The following is a 17,805-nucleotide window of genomic DNA, read 5'->3' on the forward strand; positions in this document are numbered from 1 at the left end:
AGGGGAGGCCTCAGATGCAGACAGGAGCCTTCCAGTCAGTGTAAAGGACTATCTACCTCCCACCCCTACTGGACAAAATAGATCGACTTCTGATTTTTGTCAGACTTTTGTATAAATGTTTAGCTACCAGGATTCAGTTCCCCCAAATTTTATTAACTTTTTATTTACTAAAATGTCTAATTGCTAGAAGCAGTAGGACTGGGTGTGGGGTATGTAGAAGGGCCTGGGGAAGAACAATGGCTGTGGAATCAGACAACTATGAGATCCAATCCTGACATCACCCCAACCACTAACTGTGTGACTTTGAGCATATGAAATACCCACTCTGGGCCTCAGACCCTCCATCTGCAAAGGGAAATAATAATTTTATTGGTTAGAACTCTAGTTAAAGTGACAAAACCCTAAGCTGACAAGCTTGAGAAAAGATGAACTTCTGGTCTGACATAGTACATTGATAAAGAAGGCTTTAAAGAGCATTCACTCACAATGACTAAGAGAACAGGAAAGGAAATAACAGCAATAAAATTATGGATACTGGAAAGAAAGTGGACTGATGATAACTGTCTGAGCAGACCAGAGGAAACAGCTTCCCCTCAGTTGTGGAAGAAGGTGGCCAGTTAGAACCGCAAATCTCCAGAAAGGCTCATGAATTGAAGGCACCAAGTACCTCTGACAGGGATGCAAAGGTGGCAATTACAACAGGTGGATTGGTTGAAAGTCAGTTTAAGACAAAGTTGGAATCAAACGATCAAACTTAGTACCACTAATAGTAGGACTTCCTGGCATTATTATAATAACAGGACTTTCGAAAGAAGTGCACAGCTTAAACCATCAAGTCTTCTTTCTAGACTATTCAATGTGAATCTAATAAGCCTTTAGACTGAGCTTCCAGTCTGTAGGGAATACAGGAGAGATAGGAGCAAGTCAAATAAGAAAACAATCAGCAAACCTAGATTGTGGGATATTCTGGAAGACAGATAACTAGCCTGGCCTCTTCAGAAAGTTGATGTTCTATATTTAAAAAACTGAAGATATATGACAACCAAGTGCAATGGATCCTGGTTTTTAAAAAATAGGCTAGGGCCTTCCTGGTGGTGCAGTGGTTAAGAATCCGCCTGCCAATGCAGGGGACACGGGTTCGAACCCTGGTCCAGGAAGATCCCACATGCCACAGAGCAACTAAGCCCATGCACCACAACTACTGAGCCTGCGCTCTAGAGCCTGCAAGCCACAACTACTGAGCCCACATGCCACAATTACTGAAGCCTGTGCACCTATAGCCTGTGCCCTGCAACAAGAGAAGCCACCAAAATGAGAAGCCCGTGCACCGCAAAAAGAGTAGCCCCCACATGTCGCAACTAGAGAAAGCCTGTGCACAGCAACAAAGACCCAATGCAGGCAAAAATAAATAAACAAATAAGATAAGATATATGGAGAAGTTTGAATACAGATTAGATATTAGATGATAAGGTAGCCAGCCTCCAAGATGGATCAGAGTGACCCCTGCCTCCATACCCTAATTAGGGAAACCTAATGAAGTCCCCTTCTACATTATGCTAGGGTTGGTCTGGTCTCTAATACCATACTGTAGGAGTGATGGTATGTCACTGCCACAATTAGGTTATAAAAGATTACAGCTTCCATCCTGGGCACTCTCTTGCACCCTCTCACTCTAAGATCCCTTATTTTGGGCAAAGCTAATTACCATGCCATGAGAACATTCAGGTAGCCTATGCATAGAGCAATGAAGCAAGGACCTGAAGCATCCAGACCGTGGAATGAGCTTGAAAGTGGATCCTTCAGCTTTATTCAAGTCTTGATATGACTGCAGCTTCAACCAACAGATTTACTGCAACCTCATGAGAAACCCTGAACCAGAACCATCCAGCTAATCTGCTCTCAAATTTCTAACATTCAGAAACTGTGAGATAAATGTTTGTTTTTCTAAGTTGCTATGATTTGGAGTAATGTGTTATACAGCAGTGCATAACTAATACAGATGATAATAGAAAATGATTTAATATTCTTAGGTGTGATAATGGTGCTGTGATTATGCAGGAATATCTCTTTATTTTTAAGAGTTGCATTCTAATGTATTTAGGAGCGATGTGTCATGATGTCTCTACAATTTGGTTTCAAATTGTTCAGAAAATATACATACATGGCATATATACACATAAATATACACATACAACAAAAAGACTGACAGTTATTGAATCTAGATGGCAGGTATATAAATAATCATTGTATAATTCTTTCAACTATTCTATACCTTTGACATTTTTCACAATAAAAACTTCAAGAATTTCTGCTCCTGTACAAGATGGATTAATAGGACCCAGCCTGGCCTCCCAACAAAAACAACCCCAAAAAACATTAAAAATACGTGAAACATTTTCCTCTAAGATCAGGAACAAGATAAGCATGCCCACTTTTGCCACTTCTAACATAGTACTAGAAATCCTAGCCAAAGCAATTAATTAGGCAAGAAAAAGTAACCAACGGCATCGAAATTGGAAAGGAAGAAGTAAAATCATCTCTGTTCACAGACAACATGATCTTATATGTAGAAAAGCCGAAAGATTCCACAAGAAAACCAGTAAACAAAACAAGTAAATGAACTCAACAAAGGTGCAGGAAACAAAATCAACACACAAAAATCAGTTGCATTTCAATAAATTAACAATCACATTCTGAAAAGGAAATTTTAAAAACAATTCCATTTATAATTGCATTAAGAAGAGTAAAATAGATAATAAACTTAACCAAGGAGGCAAAAGACTGGTACACTGAAAACTATTAAATATTGCTCAAAGAAACAAAAGAAGGCGTTAAAAAATGTAAAGATATCCCATGCACATGGATTAGAAGATTTAACATTGTTAAGAATACTACCAATGGTGATTTGTAGATTCAATGCTTCTCTATCAAAATCCCAAAGACTTTTTTATAGAAACAGAAAAATCCACCCTAAAATCCATATAGAATCTCAAGGAGCTTGAAATAGTCAAAACAATCTTGAAAAGGAAGAACAAGGTGGAGAATACACAATTCCTGATTTCAAAACTTACTACAAATATAAATTAATCAAAACAGTGTGGTACTGACATAAAGACAGACATATAGACCAATGGAATAGAGAGTCCAGAAACAAATCCTCATATATAAGGTCAAATAATCTTTGACAAGTGTGCCAAGATCATTCAGTGGGGAAAAAAACAGTCTTTTCAACAAAAAAAAGGTAAAATTGGATAGCCACATTAAAAAAAAAAGGAAGAAACTCTTAGAAGAAAACATAGAGGGAAAGCTTAATAATATTGGATTTGGCAATGATTTCTTGGATATAATACCAAAAGCACAGGCAACAAAAGTAAAAATAGGTAAACTGAATGACACCAAAAGTTTAAAATTCTGTGCATCAAAGGACACAATCAGCAGACTGAAAGGCAACCTACAGAATGGGAGGAAGTGTTTGTAAATCATATATATTACAAGACATTAATATCCGGAATATATATAAAGAACTCCTACACGTCAACAACAAAAAATAAAACAACCCATTTTAGTGTTTGTTTCGGCAGCACGTATACTAAAATTGGAACGATACAGAGAAGACTAGCATGGCCCCTGTGCAAGGCTGCATGCAAATTTGCGAAGCTTTCCATATTTTTGGCAGAACACTCTTTGACATAAATCACAGCAAGATCTTTTTTGACCGACTTCCTAGAGGAATGGGAATAAAAACAAAAATAAAAAAATAGGACCTAATTAAACTTAAAAGCTATTCCACAGCAAAGGAAACCATAAATAAGATGAAAAGACAACCCTCAGAATGGGAGAAAGTATTTGCAAATGAAACAACTGACAAAGGATTAATCTCCAAAATATACAAACAGCTCATGCAGCTCAATATCAAAAAACTAAACAACCCAATCAACAAATGGTCAGAAGACCTAAATAGACACTTCTCCAAAGAAGACATACAGATGACCAACATGAAAAGATGCTCAACATCACTAATTAATAGAGAAATGCAAATCAAAACTACAATGAGGTATCACCTCACACCAGTCAGAATGGCCACCATCAAAAAATCTACAAACAATAAATGCTGGAGAGGGTGTGGAGAAAAGGGAACCCTCATGCATTGTTGGTGAGAATGTAAATTGATACAGCCACTATGAAGAACAGTATGGAGGTTCCTTAAAAAAACTAAAAATAGAACTACCATATGACCCAGCAATCCCACTACTGGTCATATACCCAGAGAAAGCCATAATTCAAAAAGACACATGCATCCCAATGTTCATTGCAGCACTATTTATGATAGCCAGGACATGGAAGCAAACTAAATGTCCATCAACAAAGGAATGGATAAAGAAGATATGGTACATATATACAATGGGACATTACTCAGCCATGAAAAGGAAAGAAATTGGGTCATTTGGAGAGACATGATGGACGTAGAGACTGTCATACAGAGTGATGTAAGTCAGAAAGAGAAAAACAAATATCATATATTAACACATATCTGCGGAAACTGAAAAAATTGATATAGAAGATCTTATTTACAAAGCAGACATAGAGAACAAACGTATGGATACCAAGAGGGAAGGGGGGGTGGGATGAATTGGGAGATTGGGACTGATATATATACACTATTGATACTATGTATAAAATAGATAACTATTAAGAACCTACTATATAGCACAGGGAACTCTACTCAGTGCTCTGTAGTGACCTACATGAGAAGGAAATCCAAAAAAGAAGGGATATATGTATACGTATAGCTGATTCACTTTGTTGTGCAGGATAAACTAGCACAATATTGTAAAGCAGCTGTACTCCAGTTTAAAAAAAAAACCCATTTTAAAAACGAACAAAAAACTTTGTTTTGGACTGAATGGTGTCCTCTCAAAATTCATATGTGAAGCCCTAAACTCCAATGTGATTATATTCGAAAATGGAAATAATTCAGGTTAAATGAGGTCATAAGGTGGAGCGTTGATCCAATACAACTGGTATCATAAGAAAAGGACACACAGAGGAAAAGCCATGTGAGGACACAGTGAGAAGGTGACTGTATACAAGTCAAGAAGAGAGTCCTCACCAGAAACTAAATTTTCCAGCACCTTGATCTTAGACTTCCAGTCTCCAGAACTGTGAGAAAATAAATTTCTGTTGTTTAAGCCACCCAGTCTGTGGTATCTTGTTATCGTGGTCTGAGCATACTAAAATAGTTGACATTTGAACAACACAGGCTTGAAGTGTATAGGTCCACTTATACAGATTTTTTTTTCAATAGTAAATACTACAGTACTACATGATCCACAGTTGGTTGAATCTGAGGACAGGAGGAACTGTATCCTTAAATAGACATTTCTCCAAAGAAGATATACAAATGGCAATGAGCACATGAAAAGATGTTCAATATCACTAATCAGTAGGGAAATGAAAATTAAAACCACAATGAGATACCACCTCATACCTCTTAGGATGACTACTATAAAAAAATATAGAAAGTTACGAATGTTGGTGAGAATATGGAGAATTGTGTACTGTTGGTGGGAGTATAAAGTGGTATAGTTGCTATGGAAAGCAGCATTGTGGTTTCTTAAAAATTAAAAATAGAACTACCATATGATCCAGCAATTTCACTTCTGGGTATATACCCAAAAGAATTGAAAGCAGTGTCTCGAGGAGATATTTGTATACTCATGTTCACAGTAACATCATGTGTAAGAGCCAAAAGGTGGAAGCAACCCAAGTGTCCATTGACAGATGAATGGATAAAGAAAATGTACTGTAGACATAAAATGGAATATTATTTTGCCTTAAATAGGAGAGAAATTCTGACACTTGCTACAACATGATGAACCTAGAGGACATTATGCTAAATGAAATAAGCCAGTCACAAAAGGACAAATACTGTATGATTCTACTTATATGGGGAGCTTAGAGTAGTCAAATTCATAGAGATGGGAAGTAGAACAATGGTTACCAGGGGGTGGGAGAAGGGGAGAACAAAGGGTTATTTTTTAACAAATATCGAGTTTATGTTTGGCAACATATAAATAGTTCTGGAGATCTGTTGCACAACGATGTGAATGTCCTTAACATTACTGTATTATACACTTAAAAATAGTTCAGATGGCAAATTTTATGTTATATATTTTACTACAATTAAAAATTTTAACTTAAATACAAATTTTGAAAAAAAATATGTAAAACAACAGTTTTTAAGACACTGGGTATCAGGTGACAAAGGACAGTGATTTCTGAGAGACTGGAAATACACAAGATGAGCCCAATGAGTGTCCCAGCTTATTTTGAATCGAGATTTTGAATCGAGAGCGACTCCAGGCCATGGCACAGGGAGGGGTAACTAAAGCCAACCCCAGCTGAGTCTCTGAGTTGAGGAGATAGAACTATCAGTCCAGGGGGACCAAGGCAGCTAGAGCTGCTAGACTAAAGTATCAGAGAAGAGAGAGCTTCCCAGAGAAAGAACACCACAAATATGCAGAGGATCCCCCTCAAGTACACAACAGAGTAATGATCAGCTCATACATACAAGGAAAATACCTGCTCCTGTGGAAAGAACCATTTAAAATGATGGAAATGAACAGGGCCTGGCAATCATGAAAGGCTGGGAACAATGCCTCTTGCCTAAATAGTCACATGGAGCATTAGGTAGACCAATCATAATGGTCTTCCCTCAGTTATCGAGAACAACTCATCCTAGATTAAGCATTGCTGTAGACCTTCCTAATAAATGACAAAAGCAAGAACCAAAAAGGTCAAGCTGTTTCTGAGTAAGTTAACTGCATTCCATATCAAAGATTAAGAAGATTTATAGGTATACAAAAATATCCAGCACCCAACATGCAAAGAGGCAGGAAAACACAAACCATAATGAGGAGAACAGTTAATATATCAAAACTAACCAAGAACTGACACTAACGCAAAGAAATACATTAAAAGTTATATAAAAGAAATACATAAAAGTATTAGCAAAGAAATACAATAAAAGTTATTACAACTGTACTTCACATTTCAAAAAGTAGAGATACAGAAGATATAAAAAAAAACTAAGTCAAACTTCTAGAAATAAAAATTACAGTGTTTGAGATTTTAAATACACACAAGATAGGATTAACAGCAAATAAAATATTTCAGAAGAAAAGAGTAGTAAACTTGAAGACATTGCAATAGAAACTATTCAAAAGAAAACATAGAAAGAAAAGGGAGAAAAGATTAAGAGTATCAGCAAATCTGTGCCCACAAATCTGATAACCCAGGTGAAATGCACCAATTCCTTGAAAGACACAATCAACCTTAACTCACTCAAACAGAAGTAGATAAACTGAATAGGTCCAGAGGGCTAGTATGCATATAATTTAAGTCACCAAAGGACTGGAGAGTGAGAGGAAACAGAAAAAAATTTTTTGAAGAAACAACAATCAATTTTTTCCAAACATGATAAAAACTATAAAACCACAGATTCACAAGGCTCAAAGAGCTCAAACACACACACACACACACACACACACACACACACACACACTCACACACACACTCACCACCTCTGAAGAAAACTGCACCAATGCACATTATAATAAAATTTATCAAAACCAGTAAACAAGAGAACTATTTAAAGCAACTAGAGAAAAAAAGCCATGTCATGTTGAGAGGAACACAGATAAGATGACACAGATTTCTAATCAAAATTAAGGCAATTAGGAAGACAGCACAGCAACATCATTAAAGCACTCACAGAAAACCCTGTCTACACCCAGTGAAAATATTTTTCAAAAGCTAAGATGAGTTAAAGACAAAGGCTGAAGAAATTCATCCCAGAAGGCCTACACTACAAGAAAAGTTAAAGGAAGACTTTTAGGCAGGGAGAAATAATACCAGATGGAAATCTGAATCTACACAAAGGAAAGAAGATCAACAGAAATGATAACTATATGGGTAAGTACAAAAGATTTTTTTCTTATTTTTTGAAAATGCTTAATAGATATTTTACTATTTAAACAATAATAATAATATATTCTGGAGTTTAAAACATAAGCAAAAGTAAGATGCATGATACTAATAACATAAAGAATAGGAGAGAAAAAATGGTAGAATATTATTGTGAACTTTTTATACTACACATGAAGTGAAGTGGTGTAATAGTACTTGAAGATAGACTGTGATAAGTTAAAGATGTGTATTATACACCATAAAACAACCACTAAAGTAACAAAACAAAATGCATAGCTAATATCCAACTAATGTGAATGATATAATTCATTCATTCACATTAGTGAATTATTTAAAAAATTATCCAAAAGAAGTAAGGAAAAAAAATGAAAAAGGGAAAAAGGAACAGGTGAAAAACAGAGCACAAATAGCAAGATGATGAACTCACATGTAACTATATTAATAATCACATTAAATGTAAGTGGTCTAAAATTAAAATTCAGGGATTGTCAGATAGCATTTTGTAAAAAGGCAGACTAGACTGTATATACTATCTACAAAAAACACATTTTAAACATGAAGACAAGGCCACCATCACCCTGATACCAAAACCAGACAAAGATGTCACAAAGAAAGAAAACTACAGGCCAATATCACTGATGAATATAGATGCAAAAATCCTCAACAAAATACTAGCAAACAGAATCCAACAGCACATGAAAAGGATCATACACCATGATCAAGTGGGGTTTATCCCAGGAATGCAAGGATTCTTCAATATACGCAAATCAATCAATGTGATACACCATATTAACAAATTGAAGGAGAAAAACCATATGATCATCTCAATAGACGCAGAGAAAGCTTTCGACAAAATTCAACACCAATTTATGATAAAAACCCTCCAGAAAGTAGGCATAGAGGGAACTTTCCTCAACATAATAAAGGCCGTATATGACAAACCCACAGCCAACATTGTCCTCAATGGTGAAAAACTGAAACCATTTCCACTAAGATCAGGAAAAGACAAGTTTGCCCACTCTCACCACTCTTATTCAACATAGTTTTGGAAGTTTTAGCCACAGCAATCAGAGAAGATAAGGAAATAAGAGGAATCCAAATTGGAAAAGAAGAAGTAAAGCTGTCACTGTTTGCAGATGACATGATACTATACATACAGAATCCTAAAGATGCTACCACAAAACTACTACAGCTGATCAATGAATTCGGTAAAGTAGCAGGATACAAAATTAATGCACAGAAATCTTTTGTATTCCTATACACTAATGATGAAAAATCTGAAAGTGAAATTAAGGAAACACTCCCATTTACCACTGAAACAAAAAGAATAAAATATCTAGGAATAAACCTACCTAAGGAGACAAAAGACCTGTATGCAGAAAATTATAAGACACTGATGAAAGAAATTAAAGATGATACAAATAGATGGAGAAATATACCATGTTCTTGGATTGGAAGAATCAACATTGTGAAAATGACTCTACTACCCAAAGCAATCTACAGATTCAATGCAATCCCTGTCAAACTACCAATGGCATTTTTCACAGAACTAGAACAAAAAATTTCACAATTTGTATGGAAACACAAAAGACCCTGAATAGCCAAAGCAATCTTGAGAAAGAAAAATGGAGGTGGAGGAATCAGGCTCCCTGACGTCAGACTATACTACAAAGCTACAGTAATCAAGACAGTATGGTACTGGCACAAAAACAGAAATGTAGATCAATGGAACCAGATAGAAAGCCCAGAGTTAAACCCACGCACCTATGGTCAACTAATCTATGACAAAGGAGGCAAAGATATACAATGGAGAAAAGACAGTCTCTTCAATAAGTGGTCCTGGGAAAACTGGACAGCTACATGTAAAAGAATGAAATTAGAACACTCCCTAACACCATACACAAAAATAAACTCAAAATGGATTTGAGACCTAAATGTAAGACCGGACACTATAAAACTCTTAGAGGAAAACATAGGAAGAACACTCTTTGATATAAATCACAGCAAGATCTTTTTTGATCCACCTCCTAGAGTAATAGAAATAAAAACAAACATAAACAAATGGGACCTAATGAAACCTCAAAGCTTTTGCACAGCAAAGGAATCCATAAACAAGAAAAAAAGACAACCCTCAGAATGGGAGAAAATATTCGCAAATGAATCAACGGACAAAGGATTAATCTCCAAAATATATAAACAGCTCATACAGCTCAATATTAAAGAAACTAACAACTCAATCCAAAAATGGGCAGAAGACCTAAAAAGACATTTCTCCAAAGAAGATATACAGATGGCCAAGAAGCACATGAAAAGCTGCTCAACATCATTAATTATTAGAGAAATGCAAATCAAAACTACAATGAGGTATCACCTCACACCAGTTAGAATGGGCATCATCAGAAAATCTACAAACAACAAATGCTGGAGAGGGTGTGGAGAAAAGGGAACCCTTTTGCACTGTTGGTGGGAATATAAATTGATACAGCCATTATGGAGAACAGTATGGAGGTTCCATGAAAAACTAAAAATAGAATTACCATATGATGCAGCAATCCCACTACTGGGCATATACCCAGAGAAAACCATAATTCAAAAAGACACATGCACACCAATGTTCATTGCAGCACTATTTACAATAGCCAGGTCATGGAAGCAACCTAAATGCTCATCGACAGACGAATGGATAAAGAAGTTGTGGTACATATATATGATGGAATATTACTCAGTCATAAAAAGGAACGAAAATGGGTCATTTGTTGAGACGTGGATGGATCTAGAGCCTGTCATACAGAGTGAAGTAAGTCAGAAAGAGAAAAACAAATATCGTATATTAACGCATGTATGTGGAACCTAGAAAAATGGTACAGATGAACCAGTTTGCAGGGCAGAAGTTTAGACACAGATGTAGAGAACAAATGTATGGACACCAAGGGGGGAAAACTGCGGTCAGGTGGGGATGGTGGTGTGCTGAATTGGGCAATTGGGATTGACATGTATACACTGATGTGTATAAAATTGATGACTAATAAGATCCTGCAGTATAAAAAAACAAACAAACAAAACAACTGATGCTAAACTTTCTTTGGGTTATTTGTATGGAAATATGTTAATATAAATGTTTCAGGAATTACTTGAAATTTCTAAAAATCTTATATGTCTGGTATAATGTTATAAGTTATAATTCTAGTTATTATTTTAAAATGTATATATCAGAAATGACTAAATTTCCTTGTCAATTGCATTACTATGAAGTTTCATCAAATCTTTAACCGTGGTCATTTTTAAGTCTTTTGTCATTTACAGACAGTTCTGAGTGTACTCTGATGCTTTCACAAAAATGTTCCTATAAAAGGGTTTCATCTTCAAGGAATTCATGGAAAAGATTTACAAGTACAGGTTTCTGGTAACTGACTATACTGCTGAACTGAATGAATAAGCATTTTCAAAACTCTAATGGAAAACTGATGAATTCGTAAAAGTTCTAACAAAAGATCAAGATGAAAACAAAATTAATTACATGGGACTGAGTGAACTGATGAGGATGATTATAATTTTTGTGACTTTCTGTTTGAATAAAAAAATAAAATCCTACAAGGACTCAGAGGCAAAAAATATACAAATCAATTTTCACTGCAAAGGAAAGGAGCTGTTACAGTGGAGGATTACTGGACTGAATATCAATATTATAACATATTATGAGTGTGTTTCATGTTTGGTAATTGCAATCATTGTTGCTTTTTTTGTGGTCATCCCTTTACAGTGCTTGGTGTCAGTTTATTTATCTCTTGTAAAAATAAAATACAGTGTGTGTGTGTGAGTTGTGAAAAAAAATGCAAAATGCAAAAAAAAAAAAAAAAAGACAGTATGGTACTGGCACAAAAACAGAAATATAGATCAATGGAACAGGATAGAAAGCCCAGAGATAAACCCACGCACATATGGTCACCTTATCTTTGATAAAGGAGGCAAGAATATACAGTGGAGAAAAGACAGCCCCTTCAATAAGTGGTACTGGGAAAACTGGACAGCTACATGTAAAAGAATGAAATTAGAGCACTCCCTAACACCATACACAAAAACAAACTCAAAATGGATTAGAGACCTAAATGTAAGGCCAGACATTATAAAACTCTTAGAGGAAAGCATAAGCAGAACACTCTGACATAAATTGCAACAAGATCCTTTTTGACCCACCTCCTAGAGTAATGGAAATAAAAACAAAAATAAACAAATGGGACCTAATGAAACTTAAAAGCTTTTGCACAGTAAAGGAAACCATAAACAAGCAAAAAGACAACCCTCAGAATGGGAGAAAATATTTGCAAACAAAGCAACTGACAAAGGATTAATCTCCAAAATATACAAACAACTCATGCAGCTCAATATCATAAAAACAAAAAACCCAATCGAAAAATGGGCGGAAGACCTAAAGAGACACTTCTCCAAAGAAGACATACAGATGGCCAAGAGGCACATGAAAAGATGATCATCATCACTAATTGTTAGAGAAAGGCAAATCAAAACTACAGTGAGATATCACCTCACACTGGTCAGAATGGCCATCATCAAAAAGTCTACAAACAATAAATGCTGGAGAGGGTGTGGAGAAAAGGGAACCCTCTTGTGCTGTTGGTGGGAATGTAAATTGATACAGCCACTATGGAGAACAGTATGGAGGTTCCTTAAAAAACTAAAAATAGAACTACCATACGACCCAGCAACCCCACTACTGGGCATATACCCTGAGAAAACCATAATTCAAAAAGAGTCATGTACCAAAATGTTCATTGCAGCTCTATTTACAAAAGCTAGGACATAGAAGCAACCTAAGTGTCCATCAACAGATGAATGGATAAAGAAGATGTGGCACATATATACAATGGAATATTTCTCAGCCATAAAAAGAAATGAAATTGAGTTATTAGTAGTGAGGTGGATGGTCCTAGAGTCCGTCATACAGAGTGAAGTAAGTCAGAAAGAGAAAAACAAATACCGTATGCTAACACATATATATGTAATCTAAACAAAAAAAAAATGGTCTTGAAGAACCTACAGGCAAGACGGGAATAAAGACGCAGACCTACTAGAGAATGGACTTGAGCATACGGGGAGGGGGAAGGGTAAGCTGGGACAAAGTGAGAGAGTGGCGTGGACACATATACACTACCAAACGTAAAATAGATAGCTACTGGGAAGCAGCTGCATGGCACAGGGAGACCAGCTCGGTGCTTTGTGACCACCTAGAGGGGTGAGATAGGGAGGGTGGTAGGGAGGGAGACACAAGAGAGAAGAGATATGGGGACATATGTATATGTATAACTGATTCACTTTGTTATAAAGCAGAAGCTGACACACCATTGTAAAGCAATTATACTCCAATAAAGATGTTTAAAAAAATAAATAAATGAATAAATATGAAGACACCAATAAATTAAGAGTAAAAAGATAGGAAAAGATATAGCATGCTAACACATGGTCAAAAGATAGCTGAAGTGGCTATATTAATATTAGACTATATTTAATATTAGACAAAGTGGATTTCATAGCAAAGAATATTACGAGAGCAAAATACCATTTCATAATAAAGGAGCCAATTAATCAAAAGAACATAACCACCTCAAACAGTTATGCACCTAATATCAGAGTTTTAAAATACATAAAATGAAAACTGATAGCACTGCAAGGAGAAATAAACAAATGTACAGTCTTAGTCAGAAATTGTAAAGGCCTCAATAATTAATGGAACAGCTAGATTGAAAATCAGCAAGAATGTAGAAGACTTGAACAGCACTAACAACTTGACCTGACTGACATTTACAGAACATTCCATCCCAAAACAGGAGAATACACATTCTTCTTAAGTGCACATGGAACGTTTTCCAAGAGACACCACATTCTGGGCCATAAAACAAGTCTCAATAAATTTAAAATGAATCAAGCTATAAAAAGTTTGTCTTGTCACCAAAATAGAATTAAATTAAAAATCAGTTATAAAAAGAGCTCTGGAAAACCCCCAAATATTTGGAAACTAATTATCCCACTTCTAAGTAACCCATGGATCAAAGAAGAAATTGAAAAGACTTTAGAAAGTATTTTGAACTGAATGAAAATGAAAATACAACATATCAAAATCTGTGCAAGTCTGCTAAAGCAATATTTAAGCAATATTTGGTGGGAAATTTATAGCACTAAATGACTATGTTAGGAAATAAAAAAGGCTTTAAATCAGTGAGTTCAACTTCCCCTAGTATAAAATTAGGATAAGAAGAGAAATTAAACCTAAAATAAGCAGAAGAAATGAAATAATAAAGAGTGGAAATCAATGAACTACAAAATGGAAAAAGAATAGAGAAAAATGACAAAAGAAAAAACTAGTTGTTTGAGATCAACAAAATTAATAACTTCTAGCCAGATGTATTAGGGAAAAAATAAATTTAAAAACTTACCAAAGTCAAAAAAGAGAAAGGTGAGATTATTATAGATTCTATAAATATTGAAATGATAGACTATTATGAACAATTTATGGCAATAAATCTGAAAACTTAAATGAAATAGACAAATTCATTGAAGTACACAACCAAAAAAACTCAAGAAAACAGTTAACAGACTACCTCCCAATATAGTTTAGAAATTGAAACTGTAGTTAAAAACTTCCCACAAAGAAAACCCTAGGCCCACAGGGTTTCACTTGTGAATGTTATCAAACATTTAAGGGAAAAAAAGTACAGTTCTATACAAACTTTCCCAAAAAATTGAAGAAGATCAATATTTTCCAATTCATTCTGTGAAGCAAGCATTACCAGACATGAAGACCAGAAAAAGACATTATGAGAAAAGAAACTATAGACTGATAATGTTCATAAAGAGAGGTTTTTTAAATTGCTAAACAAATTTTAGCAATTTTACTCTAACAATATACTAAATGGATAATATCTTATGACCAAATGGATTTTATGCCAGGAATTCAAGGTTGGTTTAATGCTTGAAAAAACAATCAATGTAATTCACAATATTAACAAACTAAAAAACGGAAACCATAGGTCATTTACATAGATACAAAAAGCATTTGAAAATATTCAATACCCATTTCTTATTTTTAAAAAACTCTCAGAAAAGTAGGAATGTAAAGAAATTTACTCAATCTAATAAAAAGCATCTGAAAAAAACTACAACTAACATCAAACTTAATTGTGAAAAACTGAATGCTTTCCTCCTAAGATCAGGAATAAAAGAAGGGTATCTGCTCTCACTACATCTATTAAACACTGTTGTGGAGCTTGTAGCCAGTGCAATAAAGCAAGAAAAATACATAAAGAACATCCAGATTGGAGAGGGAGAAGTAAAACTGTCTTTATTTATCTATGTGGAAAATTCAAGGAAATCTGCAAAAAATGTACTAGAACTAATGAATGATTTAGGCAAAGTTGCAGGACACTAGATTAATATACTAAAGCAATTGTATTTCTATATACCAGAAACAATCAAAAATTTTAAATACCATTTAAAATAGCTTATGGGGAGTTATTATTTAATGAATAAATAATTCCTATCTGGGATAATGAATAAGTTCTTGAAATCAATAGTGGTAATGGTTACACAACAGTGTGAATGTACTTAATCCCATTTGAAATGTTTAAAATGGTAGATTCTATAATACCATGTGTATGTTACCACCATGAAAAAATCAAATCTAAGAAAATAAAAAATAAAATAGCATAAAAATGTGAGATACTTAGGGTAAATTCTGACCAAAGTTGTACAAGACCTGTACACCAAAAACTGAAACATTGCTGAAGAACCTCTAAAAGACCAAAGTAAACAGAATGGTACACCTTGTTATTGAGTCAGAACACTCAATATTTTAACATGCCAATTCTCCCCAGTTTGATCCACATATTCAACACAATCCAAGTAAAAACATCAGGAAGGTTTTTTGTACAAATTTGGTTAAGGTAATTCTAAAAGTCATATGGAAATGTAAAGGAGCTAGAATTCACATACACACACACACACACACACACACACACCTGAAAAGGAAGAACAAAGTTGGAGAGCTAAGACCACCTGATTTCAAGGATTGTTATAAAGCTACATTAATCAAGACTGTGGGGTATCAGCATGAAGGTAGCCACAAAGATCAATAAAACAGAGGATAGAGTTGAGAAATTGATGCACACATATATGGATTTTTGACAAAGATGCAAAGAATGCAGTGGAGAAAAGACAGTCTTCTCAACAAATGGTGCTGGAGCAACTGGATATCCATATGCAAAAAAACAAACTTGTATCTATGTTTGTCACCATCTACAAAAATTAACTCAGGCCTCTCACCTCTGAGATGGCCCACACTCCGTCTGTGGAGTGTGTTTCTCCCTTGGCCGCTCTCACTTTCCCAGATAAGCCCAGGCCCTGAGGCCACTCTTGCCTTTTGAGATGGACTGCATTCTTCTATGGAATGTGTATCTCTCTAAATAAATCCACTTCTTACCTATCAAAAAAATTAACTCAAAAATGGATCATAAATCTAAATGTAAACCCTAAAACTGCAAAACGTCTAGAAGAAAACATAGGAAAACATCCTTGTGGCCTTGAGTTACACAAAAACTTCTTAGATCTGACATCAAAAGCATGATCTATACAATAACAAATTGGTAAATTGAACTGCATCAAAAGTAAACATTTCTGCTCTTTGGAAGACACTTTTAAGAAAATGAAACAACAAGCCATACATACATAGGGAGAAAATATTTATAAAGATATATTTGATAAAGGACCCTCAAAACTCAACAATAAGAAAACAGCTCAATTTTTAAAAACATGGGCAAGACATTTGAACAGACTCTTCACCAAAGAAGATACACAGATGACAAGCAAGCACATGAAGAGATGCTCTACATCATAAGTCATTAGAGAAATGCTAATTAAAACCACAATGAGACACACTTTAGAATGGCTTAAACTAAAAAGACTGACTATAACAAGTGTTGATGGAGATGTGGAGGAACTGGAACACTCAAGCTGGTGAAGTTAAACATACACTTACCATATGATCCAACCATTCCACTCAAAGAGAAAATGTTTCCACTCAAGAGAAAATGAAATATATATATATCTCCACACAAAGGCATATACACAAATGTTCACAGCAACTTTGTTTGTCATAGCCAAAAACTGGAAACAATGCAAATGGCCATTAACAAGACATCCACATATATGATATACCCATGTAATGGCACACTAGTCAACAATAAAAGGAAATGAACCTTCTACATAAGCAACAACATATATGAATCTCAAAATAATTATGTTGTGTGAAAGAAGCCAGACAAAAGAGTACATACTATATGATTCTACCTATCTAAAGCTCTAGGATGTACAAGCTAAATTATCGAGACATAAATCAGAATGGTATTGCTTGGGAGAGGGAGACATCTAAGAGGGAGTGATTACAAAGGGTCAAGAGGACATATATATGTCCCCATATATCCTTTGGGGACAAGGGATATATGTTCACTATCTTGATTGTGGTAATAGTTTCAAGGGTAAATAATGTGGTTACATTTTTTAGAGTCTCTTAGAGACTCATACTGAAATACTTATGGGTAAAATCACATGATGTCTGAGATTTGCTTCAAAATATTACAGGAGGGAAATAATTGAAACAAGATTAGCCATGAATTGACAACTATCAAAGCCAAATAACGGTTCATTAAGCCTGTGTTTCTCAACCTAGTTTTTCATTATCATCCCCCTAAAAGCCTTTTTAGACATTATTTTCTAATCACTCCTCCACCCCTGAAATTTCAGTATCAAGGA

At 35.0% G+C, this 17,805-nt stretch overlaps 1 long non-coding RNA gene and 1 other non-coding gene across 2 annotated transcripts in view; one reads left to right on the plus strand and one right to left on the minus strand.

The window, feature by feature from the left end:
- The window catches only part of LOC141278232 (uncharacterized), a 62,226-nt gene that overhangs the window by 31,545 nt on the left and 12,876 nt on the right, over nt 1–17,805 (minus strand). The window lies entirely within an intron of this gene.
- On the plus strand, nt 3,566–3,671 carry LOC117311969 (U6 spliceosomal RNA). The gene has a single exon (XR_004526158.1). It is a non-coding gene; the product is annotated as a U6 spliceosomal RNA (small nuclear RNA).

This window comes from Tursiops truncatus, chromosome 3 (assembly GCF_011762595.2).
Source record: "Tursiops truncatus isolate mTurTru1 chromosome 3, mTurTru1.mat.Y, whole genome shotgun sequence".
Lineage (NCBI taxonomy): Eukaryota > Metazoa > Chordata > Mammalia > Artiodactyla > Delphinidae > Tursiops > Tursiops truncatus.